General features: G+C 38.7%; 1 long non-coding RNA gene across 17 annotated transcripts; it reads left to right on the top strand.

The window, feature by feature from the left end:
- Positions 1 to 247: 247 nt before the first annotated feature.
- Positions 248 to 23,147, top strand: LOC141520524 (uncharacterized). 17 transcript variants are annotated; one of them, XR_012477629.1, is made up of 17 exons: positions 248 to 458; positions 2,211 to 2,671; positions 3,471 to 3,576; positions 4,405 to 4,539; positions 6,331 to 6,391; positions 6,803 to 6,857; positions 7,647 to 7,807; positions 8,629 to 8,689; positions 10,325 to 10,618; positions 12,579 to 12,629; positions 14,447 to 14,895; positions 17,841 to 17,981; positions 18,777 to 18,941; positions 19,419 to 19,544; positions 19,629 to 19,801; positions 20,015 to 20,129; positions 21,681 to 23,147. It is a non-coding gene; the product is annotated as an uncharacterized LOC141520524 (long non-coding RNA). The 17 variants fall into 17 exon arrangements; XR_012477641.1 differs by lacking the exons at positions 18,777 to 18,941; positions 19,419 to 19,544 and having other exon boundaries at positions 21,681 to 22,570; positions 22,643 to 23,147; XR_012477637.1 differs by lacking the exons at positions 18,777 to 18,941; positions 19,419 to 19,544 and adding an exon at positions 10,819 to 10,958.
- The last annotated feature ends 4,445 nt before the right edge of the window (positions 23,148 to 27,592 follow it).

Genomic DNA, 27,592 nt, shown 5'->3' with positions numbered 1-27,592 from the left:
TCACATATGAAGGTAATTTCCAAAGTATATTATTTAATAATTTTTTCCAATTACATGAAAAGTTTTAATATTCATTTATGTAAGATTTTTGAGTGGCATATTTTTCTTGCTCCATTTTCTACCTCCTCCCCTTAAAGCAAGTTATAAAATTTGTATATCTTAAACTATGTTAAAGTTATTTCCATATAAGTTGTTGTGAAAGAATCAGAACAAAAGGTAAAATTACATGAGAGGAAATATAATATAAAACAACAGGCCTGCACCAGAGTTATTTACTCTTAATCATTCATATTTTGTATTTGCTGTGATTTTCATCCTCAAGGATTCACTGAGATGAAGCCTGAACCTGTCTACCCAAGATGCTAGGGGATACATATCAATCCTTGAATGGACACCCTTGGTGATCAGGAGAGAGATGAGGGTTGTCCTGGGGATGCCATTTTAGAGTGAAAAGCAAGGTATGATAGTTAGTTTTTTGGATAAAAATGGACATGTGGGAAGATTTGAAACAGGGTTATTGAAGGAAAGAGATATGAATACAGTAGAAGAGCCAAATTAAAAGCAATTGCAGAATTACAAAGGAAAGATGACCACTACTAGGTCAGGATCCAATAGAGGTGTTATAAAAAGGAAAAGAACCTATTTGTACAAAAATATTTGTAGTAGTTCTTGTAGTGGTAGCTAATATATGGGTTTTAGAGCCATGCCCATTCATTGGGGGAATGACTGAACAAATAGCAGAATGTGAATGTAGGATATTATGGTATTAGAAATGACAAGCAGGAGATGATTTCAGGAAAACCTGGAGAGATTTAAAATGATAGAAATATGAGTGAGCAGACTCAGGGTAACATGGTAAATAGTAAGAGCAATACTGTACGATGATGAACTAGGAGGGAACTAGTGTACAAGACTAAATCCTATCTGCTGGTTTGGGTTTCCGATTTCCAACTCTTTCTGAAGTTGAATTTACGTAGCTTATTAGTTCACAGAGTTCCTTCAGCATGGTCTTACCTTATTCTTCTTTCATAGCACTTTATTTGCCCCTATTATCTGATAGTTTCCATTCAGTTCTTCCAAAATATCTAATGGATTTGCTCCTTTTTCATTTGGTAGCACAGGGTATGGTCACATTCTAAGTTAGCCCAAGCCTTTGGAATCAAATTATTTGGGTCTGAATCTTGTGCTCTCTAAGCGGACTGGGAGGACATGTAATATACATTCTCTCTATCCCATGATCCAGTGATGTCCAATTTTCCAATATGAGAAATAATGGAAGGGAAGCAGTGAGTTCCTGAGTAGAGTGGGATATAAGACCCAGGCATCCTAAGAGAAAGCATTGAACCATGTGGTGAGCTTAAGGGAGAGAAGGGACCAGGTCTCTAGTTTGAAGAGTCCCTGGTTTGGTGTCAGGGAGAGGTTGAAAGAGACAGATACTTGAGAGAGAGAATACCTCTGGATGAGGAAGAAAGCTAAGAAGCCATGGTTTTCAGGGCTAGTTCATATGTAGGACCCATCCATGATGGATGGTATTCATTTTGATGAAGATGTCCATGTTTTAGAGGCCTTCAAGCTGAGTACGAGCAATAAGATAGGAGAAACCCCCATTCTATGATGGGGGCCTGTTTAGGACCATAATTTCTGAAGTAAACCTCTAAGTTTAGACTCAGAACTCCTGAATACAGACTTAGATACTGACTGACTCTCAGTGACTTGAATGCTGCTTGCCTCAATGTAGTAAAATGAATCATAAAAGCAATGTTTTCACAGATTTTATGAGATGCTAATGTTAACGTACCAGAGTCTGTCATATAGGAGCTTTTAGAAATGCTTTTTCCCTTCCATCTTCCTTTGAGCCTTGTTTAGGCCCCTTGTCTGTTACTGAGTTGAATTTTTAGAAGAATATTTACAGAGGTAAATATTGAAAAGGTAAAGAGTCACTGGAGTAAAATGGAAAAGAAATCAAGGAGCTCCATGAGGATATACCATTTAATGATTAGGTGAAAGCACCTTTGACATTGAATCTGAGTGAAGAAACCAGGAGGACATGTGACAGTTATTTTTATGTGGTTAGATAGGTTGTCATTTGGAGGGAGGGTTGGCAGAGTTTGAACCTAATAGGCAAAAGAAGAGCAATAAAAATAGGCAACCTGCAATGAATGAAGGGTTATGAAATGAAAAAACACTAAAATATTATTGCTTTCTTTTAGGAGGATGGGCTGCCTCAGGATGAATAGTTGATTCTTCCTCACAAGAAAACTTTTAAGGAAAGATAATCATTTGTCTGTCTTATGTCACTGGGTTGTCAGTTATTGGTTGGGCTAAAGGAACACTGAGGGCTCTTTGAATTCTAACTGTTGATGACATCTTGGTTTCCTAAGTCACCAACTTTCTCAAACAAGAAGATGAGCCTGTTCAGGTCTCTCACTCTAATCTGAAGGGGAGACATGGCCTTGTGATTAAACCCAGTATAACATTATCAGAGACTTATGAAACTTCCAAGTCTTTACTCTCCCAATCTCTTTACCTTAATCTTTGTGCCTTTTTGCTTCAAAGGACCTTAAATGAAAAGATGGAAGTTGGGCTTTTGCCATTCACTAGGCTAGAATTCCCACCGGTCCACTATTATGGTTCATCAATATTGGACTAGGAGCAGCGCTGAAGCCCACAAGTGAGCTTTGGAAAAGTGGAAATGGGGAAAGTACTGTAATTTCTCTGGGAGAAAAAAATGGTGATGGGCCAGCATTAGAAGAAAAGCAGATGGGGAGAAATAAGGAATGTAGTAGAATGAGCTGAGGGAACCAGAGTGGGTTTATTAGAGATGAATGGACAGTCTCAGAATGAAACATGTAAAAGGGAACAATGGGGAGTTGAAGGGACAAAGAGACCTGATGCCCTGATCCCATCCACTGAATTGCTGCTAGGAGTATTTTCTTTGCAAAAACTAAATATTGGAAGAGACTAATGTTTATAATTCAAGTGTATAAGAATTTTCAAAGAATCCTCTTTCTTCCAATTATTTTTCCCACTCTCTAATCCTGGCACAAACTATGAACTGCTATTAAAATGGGCCACCTGCAAAGAGTAGAAGCAAATGAGGTTAAAAAAAGGAGACTCAAAAATTATTCCTTTCCTGGAGGAGGATGATCTGCCTCAGGATACGTAGTTGATTCCTCTTCACTAGCAAACTTAACCCAAAGTGAAATAACTACTTGTTTGTATTGCAGGACTAGGGTTTTAGTTGTTGGTTGGACTAAAGGAACATTTGGTCTCCTCAAATTTATAATTCTATGATGCCTTGATATCCTATATCACCATAGTTGCTGTTGAGATCCTTTGCTGTCATCTGAAGGGGAGACATGCTCTCCTGTTGGAACCCTCTTTAACATATTTGAGATTTTATACCATTTTGAGTCTTTTTTCATACAATCCCTTTAACATACTCATTGCTACTCTGCTTTGTTTCAAAGGCACATACAGTGACAGAAGAAAGTTGAGCTTCTGCCCTTCACTGGGCTGAAACCTGATGACCTGAGAAGTGAAGGAGCCGCAGATCACATATCCAATGAATTGCTGGTAGGATGATTTTCTTTTCAAAGTTCAACACTGAAGGAGACCAAGTTTCATATCTGAACAGTATAAGACTCTTAAGTTTACCCACTTCCAAATATTTTTCCCACATTATCTACTCCAGCTAAAAACTATGGAGCTCTATAAACAAATTAATTCTATTTAAGTTCCATTTAAATGTAGTAGGTTACATCAGCTCATTTTCTAGGCCCGAGTTTTAGGAATGGGCTTCTTAATTTGAATACTTATTTTTTTTTCTGCTCGTTTGTTCATAACTTTATTTTTCCAAGTATGTATAGACATAATTTTAAACATTTATTTTATAATGTTTTTCTAATTACATGCAAAGTAAACTGTTAATAATCATTTTGTAAGATTCTTGAGTCCACAATTTTCAATTTTCTCTCTATCCCCCTTCTCTTTTACTCTCCTTTACAGCAATAATATAAATTGCATATGAATAATTGAAGTTATTACTGAATAAGTTATGCTTTTAAAGAAGAGTCAGAATAAAAGAGAAGATAACATCATGAGAGGAAAAATAATATAAAACATATAACAACTTTTAAATTGTGAAGGTAGCATGCTTTGATCTGCATGGAGATTCCATCTTTCTCTGGATGTGGATGACATCACAAGTCTTTTAGAATTGACTTTGTTCACTGCATTCATCAGAAGAGCTTAGTTTACCCTAGTTGATATTCACAGAGTGTTGTTATTGCTGTGTACTATGTTGTCCTGTTTCAGCTCAGTTCATTCAGCATCAGGTCTGCATCAGAGTCCTTTGATCTCAATCATTCATACCTTGCATTTGGAATGTTTTTCAAACTCAAGGATTTACTGAAATGAAGACTGAACCTTTTCATCTAAGATGCTGGGGGTCCATATCAATCCCTGAATGGACAACCTTGTTGATCAGGGGAGAGATGAGAGTTGTCCTCAGGATGCCCTTTTAGGGGGAAAAGCAAGGTAAGATACAGTGTTATGTTTCTTGGATAAAAATGGACATGTGGGAAGATTTGAAACAAGGTTATTGAAAGAAAAAGGTTTGAAGTTAATAGAAGAGTCAAATCAAAAAACAATTGCAGAATTACAGAGGAAAGATGACCACTACTAGGTCACGATCCACTAGAGGTGTTAAAACAAGGAAATTAACCCATTTGTACATAAATATTTCTAGCAGCTCTTGTAGTGGTGGCTAATGTTTGGTTCTTAAAGGCATGCCCATCAATTGAGGGAATGGCTGAATAAAAAATGGCATTTGAATGTTATAGAATATTATGGTATTAGAAATGACATGCAGAAGATGATTTCAGGAAAACCTGGAAACATTTAAAGCGAAGGAAATTTGCATGAGCAAAACTAGAGGAACATTGCAATCATTAAGTGCAATAGCATATGATGATTAACTGGAAGTGACTTACCTAGTTTCTTCCCCAAATTAACATTTTTTTAACCTGCTGCTTAGGGTTTCCCATTTTTCAAATCTTTGTGTGGTTGAATTTTCATGGCTTATTAGTCTACTAAATTTCTTCAGGATAGTCTTATCTCAGTCTACCTTCATAGATAGCACTTCTATTTACCCAGAATACTATTCTCTCCAGGTTCCCATTCAGTTCTGCCATGACTTCTATTGGAATTTCTCCTTTATTATTCAGTAGCAGAGGGCATTTTCATATTCTAATTAAGTCCATGACTATGGAACAGAATGGTTTGGTTCTGAATCTTTTGTGTTCTACGTGATCCAGATGGACTTACAGTATATTTTCTCTGTATCACATGATCCAGTGATAATGAAGTTTTGCAATTATGGCAAATGATGGAAGGGAAGCAGTGGGATTCTGAGTATAGGAGGATTTAAGACCAAGACTTCCTAAGTGAGAGCATTGAACTGGGAGGTGAGGGGTTTAAGGGAGAGAAGGAAGCACAGGCCTGTACTTTGAAGAGATCTTGGTTTGTTGTTATCTTTGGTAGGGAGAGGTTCAAAGAGATAGAAAATTGTAAGAGAATACCTCTGGATGAGGAAGAAACCTAAGAAGCCATGGTTCCAAGGACTAGTTCATATGAGGAGCCTATCCATGGTGGCAATCATTCTGATGAAGATGGTGATGTTTTAGAGGCCTTTAAGCTCAGTATGATTCAAGAAGATAGGATCGTCACCAAAGTTAATGGTATTGATGGGGGCTTGCTTTAGGGCATAATTTCTATAGTAGGCTGTTGTGGATGGTCAGGACCCAGTGGCTAGTACTCTAGGTGTAGACTTAAACCTCTGAGTACAAATTTAGAAATTGAGTAACCCTGAGAAAATCACTTAAATGCAACTTACCTCAACTTTCTCCACTGAAAAGTGATTCAAAGACCAGAGTCTTTCACATAGGAGCTTATAAAAATGCTTATTCCCTTCCATCTACCTTTGCGCATTGTTTAGGCCCCTTCAATGACATTGGGTTGAGTTTTTAGAAGAATATTTAGAGAGAATGCTGATAAGGTAAAGACTCACTAAGGGAGGAAACTGAAAAGAAACCAAGAATGTCCATGAGGATGTTCCATTTAATCAGGTGAAAGAACCTTTGACATTTACTCGAGTGTAGAATCCAGGAGAAGAGATGACAATTATTTTTATGTGATTAGATAGGTTGTCATTTGGAAGAGGGTTTGGTAGAGTTTGAATCCAATGGACAATAGAGGAATAATAAAATTGGGCAAGAATAAAAGATTATGAAGTTTAAAAAATACTAAAAATTTATTCCTTTTCTTCAGGAGGGTGGTCTTCCTGAGGATGAATAGTTGATTCATCCTAAGAAGAAAACTTTAAGTTAATGTAAGATAATCACTTTCCTGTATTATTTCACTGGGTTGTCAGTTATTGGTTGGGCTAAAGGAACATTGATGGCTCTCTGAATTCCAATATTCTATGACATCTTGGTTTCCTAGGTCACTAACTTTCTCAAACAAGAAGATGAGCCTGTTCAGGTCTTTCACTCTAATCTTAAGGGGAGACATGATCTCCTGCTTGAACCTAATATAACATTATTAGAGACTTTAGAAACAGGAGAATATGTTACAGCTGTTTTCATGTGGTTAGATAGATTGTCATTTGGAAGAGGGTTTGGTAGAGTTTGAACCTAATGGACAAAAGAGGAACAATAAAAATGGGCAACCTGCTAAGAATAAAACATTATGAAGTAAAAAAAAAAAACAAAACTTCAAAAATTAATTCCTTTCCTTTCAGAGGATGGGCTGCCTCAGGACAAATAGTTGATTCTTCCTCACAAGAAAACTATAAGGTAAGATAATCACTTGTCTGTCTTATGTCACTGGGTTGTCAGTTATTGGTTGGGCTAAAGGAACAATGAGGGCTCTTTGAATTCTGTTTATGACATCTTGGTTTCCTAGGTCAACAACTTTCTCAAAGAAGAAGATGGGCTTGTTTAGGTCTTTCACTCTAATCTGAAGGGGAGACATGCTCTCCTGCTTGAACCCACTATACCATTATCAGAGACTTTAGAAACTTTCAAGTCTTTACTCTCTCAATCTCTTTACCTTAAACTCTGTTCCTCTTCTTTGTTTCAAATTACCATATCATGAAAGATAGAGGTTGGGGTTTTGCCATTCTTTAGACTGAAATTCCCTCTAGGCCACTTTTATTATTCATCAATATTTAAATGGCAGCAGTGATTAGGTCCTCAAGTAAATTTTGGAGATGTGGAAATGGGGAGATTACTGTGTTTTCTCTGGGAGAAAAAAAATGGCGATGGTTCAGTATTAGAAGAAAGGCAGAAGGGGAGAAATAAGAATGCAGTAGAATGAGCTGCAGAAACTAGAGTGGGTTTATAGAGATGAAGGAGTATCAAATTGAAATATGTAAAAGGGAACAATGGGGAAGGGAAGAGACAAAGAGACCTGATGCCCTGAGAACTGAAGTACCAGGTGATCCCATCCAATGGATTGCTGGTAGGAGTATTTTATTTTCAAAGCTCAAAGCTGGAGTAGACTAATTTTTATAAACCCAAGAGTTTAAGACCCTTCAGTGAGCCCTCTCTTTTCCAATTATTTTCCCACTCTCTCTAATCCAGGCACAAAATATGAACTGCTGCAAAAATGGGTAACCAGCAAGGAGTAGAAGCATATGAAGTAAGAAAAAACAAATGACTCAAAATGTATTCCTTTCTGGAGGTGGATGGTCTCCTTCAGGATGAATAGTTGCTTCCTCCCCACATCAAATCTTTAAGCTAAGGTGAGCCAACCCTTTGTTAGTATTGTAGGAGTAGATCTCTTTGAATTTTACTATTCTTTGACATCTTGGTATCCTATGTCACCATAATATTTTTTATAATTTTTCTAACCCAATAGTATAGACTCTTCAGTGGTTCCTCTTTCTTCCAATATTTTCCCCTCTCCTCTTCAGGCACAATCTATGGACTTAGTCAAATGTTTTCTATCTACCTTAAGCTTATAAGTATTAACTTATAGCAGCTGCTTTGCTACACTCCTGTTTTAAGGGTTCACTTTATTTGTAGGCTTTTTGATTGTTTGCTTGCTTATTTCTTCCTTTATTTTTCTGGTTATCTGCTGAAATAATTTTCAACATCTATTTTTAAGTAAACATGCTTTCAAAGTACATGGAAGTATAATTTTAGTATTCTTTTTACTATATATTTTCCCTCCTTTCCCTCTCACCTTCCCTTTTAAAGCAAGTAATTCAAGAGATTAAACATATTTCCATGAAAGTTATGTTGTGAAAGAGCAGAACAAAAGGGAAAACAAAACCATGAGAGTGAAAAGATAAAATGTAAAACAGTTTTTAACATGTGGAAAGTGTATGTTTTCCTTGGCATGCAGACTGCATCTTTCTCTGGATGTGAAAGGTACCAGTCTTTTAGAACTGTCCTTGATCCCTCCATTCCTGAGAAGAGTTAAGTTCATCATAGTTGGTCATCACTCAATGTTGCTATTGCCACATATGATGTTTTCCTGGTAAGACTCACTTCACTTAGCATCAGTTCTACCTTAGGCCCTTAGCGTGCAGTCATAATTTTTATGTGCCATTCTTTTCAGCTTCAAAGATTCCCTGGGATGAAAAATGAACTTGAAGATATGGAGGTCAGTTTGTGACTAGGTAAGTTAAACTTTGACACTTACATGGAGTAAGTAGTTTTATAAGGCAAATCCTTGAAGAAAGAGGGTAGCAAAGAGGGAAATTCTTAGAATGATGAAGAGTTCGAGGGGAAACATCTAGCATTTCTCTCTTTCCCTGTGGCCAGATTGAGCCTTGTAGGAGCCAGGGGCAGAGCTAAAGAGGGAAAAAATCATGCTAATATAAGCTCCTGAGAAAAGAACTGAGTGGATTAAGTGGAGTTACCTGCTCTGTGTAGACTGATTGGGAGAACACCATGTAGGGGGAATGTGGAATCTATAGGAAAATATGTCTTTCAAATAACAACTGCTGAGTATTGGATCTGTCCCAATGGGGGACCTGACTGTCATATCAGATGGACAACACAATTCCTTACTTCCTACCTAGCTTCCTGTCTCTTTTCCCCCCCCTTCTTTCATGTTCTTCCTCGGCCCTTACTCTCTTTAATTAATATCACTTGCATGTCATGGAACTCCTTTCTCTTGTTTCTCTTTCTTTCTGGTCTTTTCTTCTTTCCCTCTTCCCCATTTGTCTTCTAGGGGTGGATAAATCTCACAGTATCTGAGTATTGGCTTGTGCTTGTGGAAGGCCTTTATGGTTTGGGAAGAATCTCTTGAGGTGGTATCAAGGCTAAGAAGAAAACCTCAATGAATTGCTGGTATACTAAGTGAAAAGTGGTCCCTCAGGCTGAGATCTTCCATTTCAGTGAGCTCCTGGAGTGTTAGTGTCTCCCTCATACTAATGTCGATATTGTGTGATATTTAGTGATATTTTGCAGGGAACGACAGCCCTAGCAAAAACTGTAATAATAACTAGCTCTGGCATTGTTTCTACACAGTGCTAGTTCGTGGTCTCAGAACTTTGCAGATAACTCTTTTGATCTTTTTCTGTGGAAGATATATGCTTCTATGACTCTCATTTTATAGTTGTGGAAATTGAGGTAAATGGCAGTTAAGTGACTTGCCTAGGAAAATCACATAGCCAGTTCATCCCTGAAGTCAAATTTGATCTTAGGTCTTCCTGAATCCAGTTGCCTCCTCTCTATGAGGAATGACTAGTTATACAAAGTTTGATTTATTTCCATTTCTTGATTGTGACTGTAAAAGCTGGTTTTTTAGCACAAATAAATTGAAAGTTTTTCAAAAGACACCTGAAAGAGCTAAATAATGAAACTTTTCCTTGAAATGTGTATGTACCTTTCTATGAGAAAGATAAACTTTCTACATTATATATACTTTAAATGCAGCCATGTTTAGATGAATGTCTATTTGCACATCTACTTCTGCATGCATAATATTGAATATCCATGTGCACATGCATACTGACTTGTGTGTGTATATAGCCATATGAACATGCCTATTCATATGCATATTCACACACAATTCTTCTGGGATCCAAGATATTCTCAACAGAATTGCAGCTCCAAGTAGATAAGACAAGGCTTTAGGGCTTGACAGCACTATTCTTCCAATGAATGCAAGGTAGATTGTCACCCTGGGTTAGAGTGAGGTGAGTACTTGGAGCCATTGCCAGCTTCAAGGGGCCTATGAGGGATGAGAAAGGTCGTAAGGACTTTGAACTGGTTTAGTTTAAAAAGTCTATTTTCTCATATTCTAGGTGAAGGGCCCAGGGGAATACATTGCAACAAGAAGAAGAGGAAGAGAAGGAAGAAAGGTGAATGAGATTGGGCAGAAGAGGAGATTGTGGCTGCTCTGCTGACCCTTCTGCACAACAGAAGCAACCACCCATCCATCCTTGAAAGACCCTACTGAAGAGAGATACACATAGCATTAATCTGTGTCTAGCTGAAAAACAATTGAGGGTCTCAACTCCTCCACTGGATATTGATCCTAATGTTGAGCCTGGGGTCATTTTTCACTTGTGCCTGCTTCTTGAGTCATGTGATCCCAGGTAGGCACCCATGATCTAGGGCTCTCTGCTTGCTTTTACAAACCTTACCCAACTGATGTGTGTGTGTGTGTGTGTGTGTGTGTGTGTGTGTGTGTGTGTACAACTCTTTAAACCACGAAGAGATAACATCTGTCTTACACAATTGATGTGTATAACATTATAAACTAGAAAAAGAGATGACATCCACATTTGTAATCCAGAGGATGAAAGTCCCAAGAAAGCCCCTAAGGTTGGCCACTCATGAACTGGATGTTGTGCCTGATAGCCATCAGTCGCTTCTCCTCAACATGAGAAATTCCAGGGGCATCAGAAGGTCCAAGAGGAACGGGAAGTATAAAAGGTACTGGAGGTGTTCTTTCTCTATCACAGACTATAATTATATGATGAACTGAGGAAGCGAGAGAATGCAGTAGAGTTGAACTATCCCATCCAGTCCCATGCCAGGGAGATAAGTTCTCCTTCCTTGTCCCCTTTCACCATAATGAGAGTGCTCAGGACTATGCTTTTGAACTCTTGCAAAGATTTGTCATCTTGATGATGAGAGGAAATGGAGCCTCTGACAAAGCTTGACCCTCTTTGATGTGTGAAGAAACCCTGAATTCCTACTACTGAGTGAGCATCTCATAATCTAGGATCCAGTAAAGGACACCTGTTCTTATTTCCCTTCAAGCAGTCTTAGAATGTCTCTAGTTCCTTTGAGGGATACAGGGATCTTCTGCTCTTATATATCCAAGGCTGAGAGAATATCCCCTCCCTCTCCTTTTGTATAGCCAATACCCCTGCCAATGCAGAAAATCATGGGGCTTTTATTCCCTGGGCCATTTGCCTAGGGCTTCTTTTGCCTTTCTAAATTAGCTGTAGAAAAAGTTGATAGAATAATGAGACAGAGTACAGAATCATGAGGAGCAATTATAAAAGGACAATTTAGGTTTTCTCAGGAAAATATCTCATTCATTAAAGCCATCCAAAAGGGTAGTGGACTGCTTTCTGACAAGGTAAGACAACCCTTCCCTTAGGAATTCTTCAAGTAAAGGTTGAATCTCCACTTGAGAAGTATGGGTTAGAGGAAATATTTTTGTTAGTTTTGTGTTAGACTAGAGGACCACTGAGGTATATTTTAGCTCAGATTCTATCATTGTTATTCTATCTTTTTTCAAGTCTATGGGTTTAAGTGGCTTGCCCAAGGCCACACAGCTAGGTAATTATTAAGTGTCTGAGGCCAGATTTGAACTCAGGTACTCCTGACTCCAGGGCCAGTGCTCTATCCACTGGGCCACCTAGCCGCCCTGTTATTCTATTTTAATGCCCAGCCTTCTCTGAGTCACAGGCAATGGCTCTCAAAAACTGTAGTTCTCATTTGAACCATTTTTCATGGTTGGATTCTCACTGGTGTCTCAGCAGAAGGCTGGAATATTCTATTTCCCAGTTATTTTTGAATATTATTTTACTTTATGTTGTCTAATTACATTCAAAAATAGTCTTCAACTTTCACATTTTTTTTTGTAAACTTTTGAGTTCTGCATTTATCTTTTTCCCTTCCTTTCCCTCCCACCCCAACAGCATAGCAAAATCCAAGATAGGTAATACATGTACAATGTTTACCATGCTTCCATATTAGTTAGGTTGTGAAAGAAGAGTCATAGTGTAAATGGCAGATAAACCATGAAATAAAAAAATCCATAAAATAAGTCTTAGAAATGTGAAAATAATTACCTTTGATCTGCATTCAGACTCAATTTTTCTCTGGAGGTGGATGGCATTTTCCACCAGAAGAATTTTAGAATTGACATTGATTACTCATTCCTGAGAAGAGCTCAATTTTTCATTGTTGATCATCACCCAGTGTTGCTTTTGCTGTGTACAAAGTGGTGCTGGTACTACTCACTTCACTCAGCATCACTCTTACATCAGATTTCTTTGTTCTCAATCATTCATAATTTATATTTCTTACTCATTTCAGATTCAAAGATGCACTGAGATAAAGAACCAGATCTTGCCTGAGGACTTGGAGGTCAGTGTGGGCCAAAGTAAGCAGAGCTTTGAGACCTTAAGGGTGCAGGAAGTTTTACAAGGCCCATCCTTGAGAGAAGAGGCTAACAAATTAGGAAATTCTGAGTTAGAGGGAAAACATCTAGAGGTTCTCCCATGGCCAGTTTGAACCTTGGAGGAGCCAAGGGCAGATGCAAAATAAGGGACAAGATAATGCACATATTAAGTTCCTGAGAAAAGAGAGATTTAAGTGGACATACCCACACTGTGCAGATTGGTTAGGGGAACATCACGTAGGGATATGGAATCTGTAGAAAAAAATAACCTCATAACATAATGGCTAGCATTTGTATCGTACTTAAAAAATTTCAAAATACCTTCTAATAAAAACCACTGGAGGAGTTTTGTATCCCAATGGGGACCCAATTACCATTTCAAATGGACTACTCAATGCCTTCCTATCTTCTTTTCTTTTTTCCTGCTTTCATTTTCTTTATTTGCTTTCCTTCCTCTCCTCTCCTCTGCTCACCCTTCTGCAACCCTCCCCTCCTGAAGAGGAAGGGAGACTGGTCTCTTTGCCCAGCCCTGACTCCTTTAAATCCAATTCACTTACCTGTCATGTAACAACCCACCCCCTAGTCTGTCTGTTTCTTTCTAGTCTCTGTTTCTGACACTCCTCCCCCCCTCATTTGTATACTAAGGGTGGAATTAGTTTCACAGAATTTTAGCATTGGCTTGGGATTGTGGAAGGTCTTTATGTTTGGGAAGAGTGCTCCTGAGGTAGTAACAAGGCTATCAAAGAAGAGATATTCCCTGGATTTCCGGGAGATCAAGGGAAAAATGCTCCTCACTCCTGAGTTCTCAGATTACAGGGAACTCCTGGAGTGTCAGTGACCCCCTCATTCTCATGTATGTCTTGTGGGGCCTTAAAGGATATTTTTCATATAATGTTAGCACTAGTAACAACAATAGGAATGACTAGCTTTGCTATTGCTGCTACTCTGTGCCAGCCATTGGTCTCAGAGCTTTACAGATATATCTTGTGTTATTTTTCCCTGGAAGATGTGTGCTATTGTGATTCCCATTGAACAGCTGGGGAAACTGAGACAAATGGCAGTGAATTGAATTGCCTAGGGAAATCTCATAACCAGTCCCTTTCTGAAGCTGGATTTCAACTCGTGTCTTGCTGACTCTAGACCTAATGCTCTATGCAGTGAGCCAGCTAACTGCCTCTTCTTTGGGCATGTACATCTACTAAGAATGACTAGCTTCACAACGTTTTTCTACACATTTCATAGTTGTGATGAAGGAAGATGGATTTTTATCACACAGAAATTGAAAGTTTTCAAAGGGCACCTGAAGAAGCTAATTGACAAATCTTCTTGAGATCGACACAGAACTGCCTATGAGAAAGAAATACTTTCAGTGAAAATGTGCACATGTGTATGCATGTATGTATATGTATCTAGATGCATCCATGTGTAGAGATGCACACCCATCTATGCATGTGATCTATTTCCAATGCATACACATGCACAAGTAAACTCACATGTATATATTAACACATGGACATATCTTCCCATATGCAGCTATATTCACATATAGTCCTTTTGGGGTCCAAGATATTCTCAACCAAATTGCATTTCAAGCCTCGGAGCTTTATAACACTATTCTGCCTATAAATTTAAGGTAGATTGTAGCTCCGGGTTCGAGGGAAGCGATTTCTTGGAGCCACTGCCAGTTCAGGAAGGAGAGGAGAGAAGGCTTGGTAGAGGGATGAGAACTGATCTGAAGACTAAGCAATGATTTGTTTTTACAATCTACTTTGTTCGATTTTAGGTAAATGGACCAAGGGAATAGTTCACAATGAAGAAAAAGAAAAAAAAAAGACAGCATGAGACATGGCATACGAGGAGATCCTGGCTACTCTGCTGACCCTTTTTCACTACAGAAGAAGCTTACTAGTCACCCCTGAGACCCTACTTAAGAGAGCTACTAGCAGCATTGAACTGGGAGCAGACTGTATACTGGAAAAAATGAGGGTCCTATTTCCTCCTCTGGATATTGATCCTAAGTGAGGAGATGAGAGATTAGAGATTTCAAGACATATTCTGATGAACATGGGACCATCATTCAATTACGGCTTCCTCTCTTGCGACTGATCCCAGACAGGAACCTCCACTTATAAAAAACTCTCACAACTGGTGTGTACAACCTCTACATCTGTGGATACAAAACCTGGAGGAAGAGTTCCAAGAAAGTACCCATGGATGGAAACTCATGACCAGGTTGTTGTGCTTGTCTGGTTCAAAACATTCAGGAGTATTAGCTTCTTCCCTTCAGCAGAAAAATTTGCAGACATATCAGAAGGTCTGGGAAGATCAGGAAATATAAAAGGGATTGTAAGTGCTCTACATCTGGTACAGTGAATTCCAAGAGTTCCCTGTAATATAAGAATTCAGGACTAAGGAGCAATTTTCTGTTAGTCTTCCAGCAATCCAGTGATACTGGCCTCTTGTTAGCCTAGTTACTACCTCAGGAGAGCTCTTCCCAAACCATAAAGACCTCCTACAATCCCAAGTCAGTGCTCAGATTCTATGAGTAAAATTGACTGAGTAAATGAGAGAACACAATGGGAAATGAGCTAGCCCTTCTGGGCCAATGTCAGGAAGGTATGGCCTCCTTCCTTGTCTGTCTTCACAGCTATATCAATCTTGAAGAAGATAGGCAGAGATTCTGAAACAACAAAAGGATTCAAATTCTCTTTGAGGATGTGTAAAGAATCCATGAATTCCCACCATTGGGTGGATCCCCAACCTCGAGACCTGTATTTATTCCCCATCACTTAGTCATAAAACACCTGAAATTCCACCTAGATATCCTGGGATCTTCTGTTCTCATTCCCGTGGTTCAAAGGGAAAAGTGGAAGGAATTTGGGCAGTGGCCATTCTGGGGCAGTGGGAGGCAGTGCCTCATGGGCATGACAGCTAGATTCATATGCCTGGTGGGCATTAAGCAGCACTTGCCCCATTCCCTACTTGGACCACCAACCTGGAAGGACTAAACACTAGCATCGACCAGTGGGGAGCAGACCTGGAGAGAAGGGTGTGATGACATCACCAGAATTCATGCTCAGCTCTGGAATCTAAGAGGGGTGAGTTAACAATCCAAGTGTGTTTTAGTCTCAGTTGTTTCTCACGTGTCTGCCCCTTCACAGATGTGCTTTAAGCACACAGGTTGTGTACCTTTGGCCATTTACCTCTCCACACATGAGCCTTGCTCACCCTGGGAATATAAAGTGGAAAGCAATATGATGGTGTTTTGTTTCAAGGGTACATAGAATGAAAGGTGGAGGTGGAGCTTTCCCCCTTCACTAGCCTGGAATGCCCATAAGTCCACCATTTTGGTTGAATAATGAGTTGGGAATTGTGCTGAGGCCCAAAAATCAGAAATGGGGAGATTACAAAAAAAAATTGTTCAGCAGTAGAATGCAGAAGGGGAGAAATAAGGAATGCAGTAGAATGAGTTGAAGGAACCAGGGTAGATGTATTAGAGATGAAAGGGACATTGATCTGAGACCCAAAGGACCAGTGGATCACATAGTCAATGAATTGCTGGAAGGAGGATTTTCTTTTCAAGGCTCAACAATGGAGGAAACTAAGTTTTATCCCCATAGCACAAGACTCTTCAGTGCACCCTCTTTGTTCCAGTTAGTTTTCACTCCTTAGATTCTTTACACACAAACTATGAACTGCCTTAGCCAAATTTTTTCTGCCTAGCTTGAGTTCCAATGTAGTTTAGACCCCTGTTTTAGGGATGGGCTACATTTATTTCCACATTTTTTGTTTTCTTATGTTCACTCATTAGCTTGTTTTCCAGTTATTTGTAGAGATAATTTTTAACATTTATCTTTGCAGATTTTTTTCTGATTGCAATCAAAGAAAAATTTTAATGGTTAATTTTTATTTTTATTGAATTTTACAATTTTAACCTATTTTTGCTTCCCACCCCCACCCCCACAGAAGGCAGTCTGACAGTCTTTACATTGTTTCTATTCTAGATAGTGATCAAAATTTAATGTGTTGATAGAGAAATCTTATCCTATAGGAAAAAAATAAAATATAAGAGATAGTAAAATTAAATAATAAGATTAACCTTTTAAAAAAATTCTTAATCTTTGTTTAAACTCCACAATTCTTTCTTTGGACATAGATGGTCTTCCCCATTCTCCATCACAGATACCCTAAAATTGTCTCTGATTGTTGCAGTGATGGAATGAGCAAGTCCATTAAGATTGATCATCACCCCTAAGTTGCTGTTATGGCATATAAGGTTGTTCTGGTTATGCTCATCTCTCTCAGCATCATTTCGTGCAGATCTTCCAGGCTTCTCTGAATTCGCCTTCCTACTGATTTCTAATAGAACAGGGGTGCTCCATAGCATACATACACTACAATTTGTTCAGCCATTTCCCAATTGATGGACATTCCCTTGATTTCCAATTCTTTGTAACCACAAACAGGGTTGGATGAATATTTTTGTACAAGTGATGTTTTTACACTTTTTCATGACCTCTTCAGGGTATAGAAGTGTTATTGCTGGACAAAAGGATATGCACATTTTTATTGCCCTTTCTGTGTAATTCCAAATTGCTCTCCAGAAAGGTTGAATGATTTCACATCTCCACCAACAATGTATTAGTGTACCAGATTTCCCACATCCCTTCCAATAATGGACATTATCCTTTCTTGTCATATTGGCCAGTCTGAGTTGTGCAAGGTGGTACCTCAGAGATGCCTTAATTTGCATTTCTCTAATGAACAATTATTTAGAGCAGAAAAATTTTAATAATTTTTGTAAGATTTTTGAGTCTCACATTTTTCACGCTCTTCCTGCCTTCTCACCTGCAATTTCTAGGAAATCCTATAAGTTATACATTTATGCTAGACCTATTTTCAAATAATACCAGAAGAAGAGGAAAAAACATCAAACATTAAACATATTTTAAATTTTGAATATAGTATGCTTACATCTGTGTGCAGACTCTATTTTGCTCTGAATGTAAATGGCATTTTCTATCATCAAGAAATTTTAGAATTAACTTAGATGTCTCCATTACTGAGTAAAATTATGTTCATCATAGTTGATCATTCACACTGTTGTCCTGTTTCTGCTCACTTCATTCAGCATCAGGCCTGAATCATTCATACTTTGTATATGCTATGTTTTTCAGTCTCAAGGATTCACTGAGATGAAGAGTCAACCTTTCCACCTAAGATGCCGGGAGAACATGTCAGTCCTTTATTGGGTACTTTGGTGATCAGGAGTGAGATGACAGTGGTCCTGAGGTGGCCATTTGAGAGAAAAAAGCATGGTATGATAGTGTTATTTTTTTGAGAGCAAAATGGAGAAGTGGGAATATTTTATCTAAGGTTTATTGAAAGAGTATTGAAAGAAGTGGATGTGAAGAGAGTAGAAGAGCTGAATAAAAAGCAATTGCAGAATTACAGAGGATAGATGACCACTACTAAGTCAGTATCCAATAAAGATGTTAAAACAAAAAGAAAAGAACCTATTTGTATAAAAACATTTCTAGCTGTTGTTGTAAGATTAGGAAATGGAGTTCATGCTCATCAGTTGGGGAATGGCTGAAGAAAGTGTGGTACATGAATGCAATAGAATATTATGCTGTTAGGAATGACATGCAGAAGATTATTTCAGGAAAACCTGGAGAGACTTAAATTGATACAAATCGGAGTGAGCAGAACCAGGAGAACACTGTAAATAGTAACAGCAATATTATGATGATTAACTGGGAATGCCTTATCTAGTTACAGCAATACAAAGTCCTATCTGCTATTTAAGAGTTCTTTTTTCAAGTCTTGCTGAGGACATAGGTTATTTTTCTAAGCCCCTTCTACCTAGTCTTACCACCTACTAACTTCATTGCACTTACCCGTACCCCAAATCTTCCTGTTTCCCCCTTCGCTCAGTCTCAGAGACCACTGAAATAGCTCTTTTCCTATTTAGTAGCATTGGGTTTGGTCACATTCCAAGTTCGAGTCAGTAAGATCACAGCTTTTGAATCAAAAGATTTATTTCTGAATTTCATGTGATCTAAGAGGAATTGCATAATTTCTCTAAGGCACAGCTTCTTTATCCCACACAGGGCTTGATCAGATCAGATGGACTTGTAGGATCCTTTCTGGACATCCCACGATTCAGCAATGTCAAGTTTCCCTATGATGAGAAGTGAGGGAAGGGAAGCAGTGAGTTCCTGAGTAGAGTGGGATTTAAGACCAAGACTTCCTGAAAGAGAGCATTGACCCATGAGGTAGGGGGCTGGAAGGAGAGCAGGAACTCGGCCTCCAGGTGGGAGAGCCCTTCTTTTGTTGGTAATTTTGGTATGGAGAGGTAGAAAGGTTAGACACTTGAGAGAAAATAGGTCTGAGTGGGGAAGAAACCCAAGAAGAATATTTTCAGGGCTAGTTCATTTGAGAGGCATAGATATGACAACCCCAAAAATTAATGAATGGTATTGATGGAACTTGCTTTAATTTCCAGAATTAGGAGTTGTGGATTCTGAAGAGCAGTGGATAGAGCCCTGCTTTGGAGAATGCCTTTGTACAGATTCAGATACTGTGTGACCTCAACCCTGCTTTCCTCAGTTTTCTAAATTGAAAAAATGAGTCATCAAAGCCCCAATATCACATATTTTAGAGATGCTAATGTTAAAAAACCCATATCTGTCACTTAGGATTTTGTAGAAATGCTTATTCCCTTCCATCTTCCTTTGCCTTTTGTTGTTTAGGCCCCTTGCATATTATTGGGTTAAGTTTTTTGAAGAATATTTACAGAGAATATGGAGAAATCAAAGATTCTCTGGAGGAGAGAAATCAAAATAATAAAGAATTCCATGAGGATGTACTATTTAAGAGTTAAGTGAATGCACCACCAATTTTGAATCTAGAATGGGGAAGCCAGAAAAACATGTGACAATTATTTTAATGTGCATTGCTAGGTTGGCATGTGGAAGAGGGTTTGGCAGAGTTTGGACCCATTGGACAAAATAGGAACAATAAAAATGGGCAACCTGAAAACACCGAATATGAAGTAAAATCTCAGAATTTATACCTTTCCTACTGCTTCAGGATGAATTGACTACTCCTCCTCATTTGAAAACTTTAAGCTAAGGTGAGATAACCACTTGTTTGTATTATTGGACATTGTTTTCAGGTATTGGTTGGACTAAAGGAAAACCCATGTATCTTGCAATGTCACCATAGTGGCTGTTGAGGCCTTTTACTCTCATCTGAACAGGAGACATAGATCAGAGACTTTAGATGCTTCTGAGTCTTTATTCTCCTAAATCCTTCAAGTGATTCTTTTCTACTCTTTGTTTCAAAGGTACATACAATGAAAGATGGAAGATGGTCTTGTGCCCTTTACTAGGCTGGAATTCCCACTGGTCCACCATTAGGGTTCATCATCACTGAACTAGGAGCTATACTGAGACCCAAAAGTGAGTTTTGGAAAAGCAAAAATGGACAAATCACTGTGCTTTCTCTGGGAGAAATAAATGGGGATTGGTCAGCATTAGAAGAAGAGCAGGAGGGGAGAGATAAGGAAGGCCATAGAACAAATTGAAGGAACTAGAGTGGGTGTATTAGAGATGAGAGTGTCAGATTGAAGTATATAAAAGGGACCGATGGGGAAGAGAAGGTATATAGAGACACGATGACCTGAGAAAAGGATGACTAGCTGATGACATCCAATGATTGCTGGTAGGAGGATTTTCTTTTGAAAGCTCACCACAGCAGGAGCAATTTTTATAGCCCATCAGTAAATGACTCTTCAGTGAATCCTCTTTCTTCGAATTTTTTTTTCCACCTTATTTTCTCTAGGAACAAATCATGAACTGTGTAACCAAATTAACTCTATCCACCTTCAGTTTAAATGGAGTGAGTTATATCAGTTCCTTTGCTTTGCCCTTGTTTTAGGGATGAGCTACATTTATTTATACTTTTATTTTTTTGTGTATTTACTTGTTTGTTCATTCCTTTGTTTTTCCAAGTATATGTAGATATAATTTTCAACATTTATTTTTTAATAATCTTCCAATTACATGCGAAGAAAAATTTTATTGGGAGGTCCTGGATTGTCAGTGACTCACTCATACTAAAGTCTATATTGTGAAGTATTAAAGGATATTTTGCATGTAATGATCACACTAGCAGCAAATATAACAATGACTGGCTCTTACTCTGTGCCAGTCATTGGTCTCAGAGCTTTATAATTATCTCTTTTGATCTTTCTGCCTGGAAGATATGTCCTTCTATGCCTCCCATTTTACAGTTGGGGAAGCTGAAGCAAATGGCAGTCAAGTGTGTTGCCTAGGCAAATCCTGTAGTCAGGCCCTGACTGAAGCTGGATGATGTCTTCCTGACTCTAGCTGCCTCCTCTCTGAGAGGAATGACTAGTTATACAAAGTTTGATTTCTTACCATTTCATGATTCTGATGACAAATCCTGGAGGTTTTGCACAAATGAATGAAAGATATTGCAAGAGTTCCTATAGGAGCCAAGTAAATAAATTTGCTTTTGAAATATGTACATGCCATTCTATGAGAAATAGTTCAATGAAAACATATGTGTGGGTATGTATAGATCTAGATGCAGCCATATTTAGTGGCACCTCTATCTATGCATGTGCAACATTTGTGCATGCACATCAGACAGGTGTTTGCACACACACATGCACATACATACACGTGTGAAAATATACATGCCCTCACCCATTCTTATATAACTAGATTCACACACAAATGTTTTGGGGTCCAAAATCTTCTCAACAGAATTGAATCTCAAAATAAATAGGGCAAGGCTTTAGAGCTTCAGAACATACTCCTTCCAACGAACTCAAGGTAGATTTTAGCCCTGGCTTAGAGGGAGGTAATGACTTGAAACCACTGCCAGTTCACTGGGGCCTATGGAGAGGAGACTTAGAGGGATCAGAAGTGATCTGAAGACTTTGAAGTGGTTTTTTTTTTATAATCTACTTTTTCATTTTCTAGGTAAAGGGACCAAGGGAATAGATTACAAGAAGAAGAGGAGGAGGAGGAGGAAGAGGAAGAAGACAAAGGAAAGAATTTGGGACAAGACAAAGGAGAGGTCAAAGGACAGATCAAAGGAGAGGATGAGGGACATTTTGAGGGACAATTTGAAGGATAGGATGAGGGACAGGTCGAGGGACAGTTTTGAGGGACAGGTTGAGGGACAGGTTGAGGGACAGGTTGAGGGACAGGTTGAGGGACAGTTTGAGGGACAGGTTGAGGGACAGTTCGAGGGACAGGTTGAGGGACAGGTTGAGGGCCAGTTTTGAGGGACAGTTTGAGGGCCAGTTTGAGGGACAGGATGAGGGACAGGTCGAGAGTCAGGTCGAGGGACAGTTTGAGGGACAGTTTGAGGGACCGTTTGAGGGACAGGATGAGGGCCAGTTTGAGGGCCAGTTCGAGGGACAGTTTGAGGGACAGTTTTGGGGGACAAGTAGAGGGACAGTTTTGAGGGACAGGTAGAGGGACAGTTTGAGGGACAGGTAGAGGGACAGTTTGAGGGACAGGTAGAGGGACAGTTGTGAGGGACAGGTCTAGGGACAGTTTGAGGGACAGGTTTGAGGGACAGTTTTGAGGGACAGGTTGAGGGAAAGTTTTGAGGGACAGTTTGAGGGACAGGATGAGGGTCAGTTTGAGGGACAGGTCGAGGGACAGTTTGAGGGACAGTTTGAGGGACAGGTCGAGGGACAGTTTTGAGGGACAGGTCGAGGGACAGTTTTGAGGGACAGGTCGAGGGACAGTTTTGAGGGACAGGTCGAGGGACAGTTTGAGGGACAGTTTTTGAGGGACAGGTTGAGGGACAGGTTGAGGGACAGTTGAGGGACAGGTCAAGGGACAGTTTTGAGGGACAGGTCGACGGACAGTTTGAGGGACAGTTTGAGGGACAGTTTGATGGACAGTTTGAGGGACAGTTTGAGGGACAGGTCGAGGGACAGGTTTGAGGGACAGGTCGAGGGACAGTTTTGAGGGACAGGATGAGGGGCCGGGTTGAGGTACAGAACAAAGAGACAGGGCAGAGGAGGAGATCCTGGCTACTCTGCTAACCCTTCTTAACTAGAGAAGCATCCATCTAGCCAACCCTAATACAGAGACATTCCTGAAGAGAGATCCTAGCAGCATTGATCTGGGAGCAAACTGTGTAGCTGAAAAGCAAATGAGGGTCCTGTTTCTTCCTCTGGATATTGATCCTTGGTGGGGGGAGAGAAGATGAAAGATCCTTAGAGATGAATCTGAAGAGCTTGAGTTTCATTTTGTATTCATCCATAGAAATGACTAACGCACAGGCTCACATTGTCCCAGAAATATGTGGGGATGCTGTACTGGACATTCAATTTTAAATGCCATGAAATTGTGATTACTCTAGGTTTTCCCTAGGCATGTGCATAATACATAAAAGAGGGTCAATAAACATTCATTTTATGACTTGTATTTGACACTTTGGCTCTTGTATTCAATTGAATAAAATTCATGAACATTAATAATAGGTCTGGACTTGGCAGATCAAGATTCAGAAAGTGTTTCCAACATTTGTTAGGTAAGTGACTTGGGGTAGTAATCTTTCTAGACCTCAATTTCCTCATCTGTAAAGTGAGAGGTTACTTTGCTGATCTCATGTTCATTAAAATGATGCTCCCTCATTGCCATGGTGTTGGACTCAGCATCTTTGTTGTGTTTCACAAATCTAAAGTTTATTTTGTTGATCTAGTTCTCAAAACCAGATATAAAAAAAAATTTAAAACCCTGTTCTCTGCCGCTGGAAATTTGCAGTAAAAAAGCAAACTACACTGCAGTGATGATTCTTAGGAGACAAGTTAAGTGCCTTTCTAAGTTCATGTCTTTGCTAAGCAAAAACATCCATCTGAGCCCATTCTACTCTGGCTTCTGACACAGTACTCTCATCAATGAGGTCCCAGACATATTATTCTAAAGATGAAAATGTAGAAGGTGTTTTCCTCCTGAACTTATGTGACATGAACAGAAATCTTTTAAACACTTTGTATTTTTGTGACATCTTTTGGCAATTAAGTACTGATAGAAATGATCATAAGGTCAAGAATTTTTTTTCAAGGCTAATGTTCACCTGAATAGTATAGAAATGAAAATAATGATTTTTATTTTCATAAGTAAAGCTATATCATCATCTATGGATTATCTGAAACACCTGACAATTCTAGTAGCTGACATGATAAAATGCATGATATTTAATTCTCCTTGTCCCCTCCCACAGTTTCCATTCCTTTTGTTATATCTCTATATTTTGAGAGTTTTTATTCTGTGTAATTTTTAAATTTACATGTTTTTTTCTTTTTTAAAATGTATTTATCCAGTGTTATATAGATAATTTTGAACATTCATTTTTGTAGTTTTCTCTCTCCTACTCTTCTTTCCTTCCACTATGAGAGTAAGTAATCTGACAAATCTATAGGATTTATACAATTGTGTTACACATGTTTTCAAATGTTTGTTTCGATACAAAAGTGGAGAAGTTGAGAAAGTTTAGGGAGAGAAAATATACATTCTGTTTGGGACAGGATGAATATACTGTGGGAAAACTGCAAGGATTGGTTTGGAATGCTGACGATAGAGAATCTGTAATGGCCTACTGGTCCTAAGTCATAGATTTAGGAGCCCTTCTTCACAGATGTGTCACTGACTCCTTAGAAGGTTGGTAATACTCATCAACCCCATCTCAGATCATGTTTTAATTGCATAAAATACATGTGTTTAAAATTAGTCAAGTGATACAAGGACTAAAACCCTCGACCTGGTGGAGGGAAGAGAACTGAGTTTTCAACCAGACTGAGACACCCACTAATCAAACACTTGTGTGATGAGCTGGGTGTGTTTTGCATTGAAAATGGATTAAAATTAAACGTGTTCATGTTCAGATTTGTCCTTCATAAGGGACAACTGTCACGAAAAAGCACACAGAGAATTTGGTTAATATACACTTTGATAAGGAGTCCTTTAAGCTTTCCAATTGTGCAGGCATGTGGGCAGTGCAGGGTAGAAAAAGACACTCTTCAAATGAAGGTTCGAATGGTCCTCCTTATCACTTTCATATCAGAAAGTGGGATCTAAAAAAACTGTCTATGGTTTTTTTCCCCTCAAGCCTTCTGCCCTGAACTTAGGATGTGACTATGTATCAGACACTTCTCCTAGAGGCATGTATAGCAGGATATGTCAGGAGCAATGACTCCACCCAGCGTCCCTATGCCTTATCATTTCACGTAATCCTAGGTCCCGCAACTGAAAATGTCTGTTCTGCTATGTTGGATTCACCCTGTGACTTTTGATTTCTAAACTATTTGTCACAGTTTACAACCCCTTTTTAACTGTGTCTCTGTCTACCCTTCTTTGATACTACTTACCTATCCTTCATCCATCTGAGTATCTCTGTTTGCTTGTATTTCTGTCTATCTCTGTTTGCCCATTTACCTACTGTTCCAGCTAGTTGCAGCAGTAGAGTCATATCTAATGCGGCTTGTTCTTGTTTCCTAATGATCCCCATGGGAGCATTTGGTGTTCTTGAGTTCTCTGCAGTTTTTCTGCAGTCCAAAATAAAAATTCATTTCCTCATACTTTGATTTTGTCTGTCACATAAAGTTTTTGGAATAATAGGTGAAGACGGAACTCTGCCTAACTCTTTCTATGACACCAATATGGTGCTGATACGTAAACCAGGAAGAGAAAGAAATTTAGAGACCAATCTCCCTGATGAATATAGATGCCAAAAAAGGTTAAATAAAATCTTAGGCAAAAGATTCCAAGTTATCACTTGGATAATACATTGTGATCAAGGAGGATTTATCCCAGGATAGCAGGGTTGGTTCAATATTAGGAAAAGTTTTATTATACTTAATTATATCAATAACACAACTATCAGGCACCATATGATCATATCAATAGATGCTGAAAAAGTTTTTGATAAATTACAGCATCCATTCTTACTGAATCCACTAGAGAGGGTAGGAATAAATGGTTTGTTCCTTAGAATAATAAGCAGGATCTATGTGTCTATTCTTCTTTCACACTATTTATGCTGTAGTTCAACTATAATTATTATTTCTTTAAGCTTGCCAATGATGTAGGCATGTGGGGAGTCCAAGCTAGTGAAAGGAATCCTCCAAATGGTGTTTCTAATGGGCCTTCTTATCATTTTCATATCAGAAATTGGGATCTGATAATCATATATATATATATATATATCGATAACCAGGATCACTATTCCTTATCACTTCAATTAATCCTAGATAAGGAAAGTGAAATTTTCCCATCCATGATGTTGGCTTCACCTTCTGACTTTTGGTTTCATAATAGCAGTCATCAGTTTACAATCCCTTTTATCTATATGTATGCCTCTCTGTCTGTCAATCTTTCTTTCACACTACTTACGTATGTTGCTTCTGTCTGCATATCTCTATTTTCCCCTATGTCTTTCTATCTCTATTTTCCTCTTCATCTAATGGGCCAGGTAGCTGCAACTGTACAGTCATTTCTCCTGCATTTCGGTGTTGTTAGTTTCCAATTTCCATGGGACCATTTGCTTTTCTTGAATTCTCTGCAATGTTTCTGAAGTCCAAAGCCAATGTCCATTTTCTCAAACTTTGATTATGACTGTGAAATGTGCCTGAGAATGACTTTATACTTGGTCAGGCATTAGAATATTGATTAAGGGAAGGTATTAAAAGCAGATGCGGGAAATATGGGACTGTTGTAGTGGTATGTTGATGTTCATCCTGTATGAAGGAAGAAAATCCTGAGCTTTTAGGAGGTTGTGCCATGACAAGGACGTGAAAGGGATTTTATTAAGGCTGTGAGCTGCTAAGTCACCTGCCTCACTTACTGAGTCAGGGCCATCTGGATGCATCATCCAGATAGGAATCAGGAGAAATGGAGATGACCCTAAATGGTAGGCCATCAGAAGTAGATGACTTTGTCCATAAGGGAAAACTTCCTGAGGCAAGAAGCAAACTCACTTTCGCATGTCCCCTAGCCATAGACTGTTCCAGCTAGCATCATTCATCACTGTATATCAAATGATCATACTTAGGATACATATTCAACCACAGAATAGTTTGATTATATTTAAGGGCCTTGAATCTAAATGGATTCATTCATCCCTTGGAGGTTCTGACATTTGATTCATATTGGTTTTTGTTGTTTGCATAAGGGTTCTTTGGTTTGTTAAAAATTACAATTGACAAAATCAGTTTTCATTGATGAGAACGGGAATTTCTTTTGTCTTCCTGCTTGTTTTCATGGAAAAAGGAAAAAGAAATGAAGATCACAGTGGATAATGCATCGGCCCTGGAGTCAGGAGTACCTGGGTTCAAATTCAGTCTCAGACACTTAATAATTACCTAGCTGTGTGGTCTTGGACAAGCCACTTAACCCCATTGCCTATCAAAAACCTAAATGAAGAGGAAATTAAAAACTTAAATAACCCTATCTAAGAAAAAGACATTGAAGAAGCTGTTAATGATGCACCTCAGAAAAAAATCTCCTGGACCGGATGGATTGACAAGTGAATTCTACCAAACTTTTAAGTAGCAATTGGAGATCAAAAATTGTTATAAAAATGAGGAAAGAAACCAAACCATTATATGCAATTGACCTTTCCAAAGAACTAGTACTTTTATTGTGACTATGTAATCTGTCCAGTGGTGGGTCTTATGTTTCCCCCTGAGTGCTTTGGAGTAGATGATGGTTAGTGCCTTAACTTGAATTCTGGAATCTTTCAAAGCATATTTTCATAGTAATTTTCTGTTTGTGGGAACGACTGAATTTGATCCTTCATTTTTATTTTCCTATCTATTCCTTAGCCCTCTCACATTTTTGGCTTCATATATGATTTTCTTTTATTTTCCAGA

This window comes from Macrotis lagotis, chromosome 4, assembly GCF_037893015.1.
Source record: "Macrotis lagotis isolate mMagLag1 chromosome 4, bilby.v1.9.chrom.fasta, whole genome shotgun sequence".
Lineage (NCBI taxonomy): Eukaryota > Metazoa > Chordata > Mammalia > Peramelemorphia > Peramelidae > Macrotis > Macrotis lagotis.
Note: the sequence above shows the minus strand (reverse complement) of the source record. Positions and strands in the feature narration are given on the sequence as shown.